Consider the following 2,665-nt stretch of genomic DNA (forward strand, 5'->3'; position numbering starts at 1 on the left):
AAAAACGATTAAAAAATCAGTAATGATAATATGTATATGTACTGTAGTACACCTTCGACATCTTCCAAACTACAACTTTCTATTAGACGACAATAAGTTATCAATTGCACTTTCAGAGGGGAAGAACAAGGCAACAACAAACGAATATACTGTATTGCTTCTTTAGTTACTCACTGTTATTCCGGATGCCTGATAAAAGAAGATCAGAAAATAAATCGTTTGTATTATGTTTAGCCTTCTCTACGTACTTGATCATCACTGCAAAACATTTTAAATTTTCCAACAATGTACGGAAAGAGAAATTAGATTACGGTGTTTCACAAAATATATATGTTATTCTTGTCACAGCATAGCTAATCCGATAATTGATATATAAAAACCAAACCAACGAGATTCCTATCACTAATCAAATATGGTGACTAGATTTACATGCACTTTATCCATTTACCACAACTAAAATCATTGCAAGTTTATCCCACAGCATCCTCATCATTTCCTGTACGAAGAGAAGAGAGGAAAAACATAAATGTACCCTTTCATGTCACCAACATGGGGAGAGTGACAACTTCTATGTCAGAAGTTTACGATAATTCTTGGCCCAGAAGCCAACTGTTTTCACCATTTGCTGTTCCGATATTAGATGGCAAGGGAAGTGCCACGGTTTGAAACAAATATACGTGACAATTGTGCTTGGAAGCGACGTGAGGGCCCAGGGGAAGGGAGGCCCGGAAGGGAGGCTGTGAATTTCATGTGACTGCACCGTTTAGGAAGGGTTCTCGGGGGCCAGCAGCACCGGATCGTCGCTCTTTCAGGGTTATTAGGTCACTTATTTCCAATTCATGTAAAAGAATCCCTTTAGAAGGATAAACAGTGGGAGAGAAAACTGTAGTGTATCAGATAATGAACAAAAACATTAAGATATTTTTGTAAAGATTGGTAAATCTTTACTCTGGCTATTGTTCTGTGTGAGATTAATACGTCGAGAACCAGGCGTTTCTGCTGACTACATATTCGAATGAACTGATCAATCTCCATATACATATGGGATTCAAAGGAAAAAGTTGATATGCATCCGACTCCTTTTCGAAATGAAGAGGGACATGAAGAACCCGAAATGCTTGTGAAAATAACACCCGAAGGTACAGAAGGCTTGTCACAAGCGTTAACTGCACTGATGTTGCACAGTTACAGCAAAGCCTCTGCATGCAATTGCACATTCTAGTTTCCACTGAGCAATCTCTCGACTCTGACCTTCAGAATCAGGATGGGATTTCGGTGAGATTATTCACTATTCTATCTCCGGGTAGGAAAGCTAAACAGAATATGTAGATTACTCCCTTGGATAACAATACACCATAAAAACCTTGTTACTAGTTTAATTCTTTTTTCTTTTTCTTTTGATTTCAGAACGTTGTTAGTCTTAAATGTACAACTTTGATAGCTAGAAAATTGTATTGCTGTTAATCAAAACAAGTACGTTGATAGACAAATCTATAATTCTGGAAGTTAAAAAATGGTATTCTCCTAAAGCTATAATACGTTTTCATGTGAAACCAAGGGGACCTGAAAAGTTGATCCTAGCCAGACTGAAAGTTTACAGCTGGTGCTCTCACATAAAATATGTATATAATCCATATTTAGATAACCTGGAGACACGTGTGTAGGGTGGAACATTAAGAATCGGTTGCGTAAGGTACCCTTCCTCTTTATTATGCAATAACATTATACTTAGATTACAGGCCCAGTAATACGTACACCATATCTAGTCTTACCGAAATACTTATAACCATTACCTTCGCATGTTTTTTTTCACTGGTTCTCGTGGGAATTTACTAATATTGACAAAAACACCTCATAATGAATTTCTTCATTGTATGTGACACCACACTTTTCTGTCCCACAGATTATCCTTCGAAGTTGATGCTTTTACATAGATAGGAAGTAAGTGCCCTAATAACCGTGACAGAGCGACTATCGGGTGCTGCTGACCTCCAGAGAGTCATATGACGCTCACAGCCTCCCTTCCTGCCCTCCATTCCCCTAGGCCCTCTCGTCGCTTCCGTGCACATTTGTCACGCGTGTTTGTTTTAACTCGTGACACTTCCCTTGTCGTCTAATATCGGAACAACAAAGGGTGAACACGGCTGGCTTTTGGGCCAAGAATTGTCGTAAACTGGCTTTCCGGTAGTGACATGTTTTTCTCTCTTCTCTTCATCACACAGGAACTGAAGAGGACGTACCTCACATTGATTTTATTTGTGGGTCTGGATACAGTGCATCTGAATCTAGTGATCAAAATCAATTTAGTTAAATATATGAATCATCTCGTCACATGAATTGTTCACCATTATCAGCAACGCCATTACTACTAATAATTCATCATTTTCTCTAATTGGCTTGGTTTTTATCTCAGTTATCTGTTTATTTGTGCTGTGACAAGAAGAATAACTTGTTTATATATTGCGAAGTAACGGAATCTAATTTCCTTTTCCATACATGATACGTTTACTAACAATAAAAGATAAAACATTAGGATGAGATAGCGCGTTGGGAAAAGAGATCACAAAAGAGAAGGAATTACTGGAAAAGTTTAAAGACAGCATGCATGTTTTTTTTAGAATGAAAAGTACTATGTGTTTTTAATTGCGTAATGTGTGTGTGTGTC

This window comes from Penaeus monodon, chromosome 28 (assembly GCF_015228065.2).
Source record: "Penaeus monodon isolate SGIC_2016 chromosome 28, NSTDA_Pmon_1, whole genome shotgun sequence".
NCBI classification, from domain to species: domain Eukaryota; kingdom Metazoa; phylum Arthropoda; class Malacostraca; order Decapoda; family Penaeidae; genus Penaeus; species Penaeus monodon.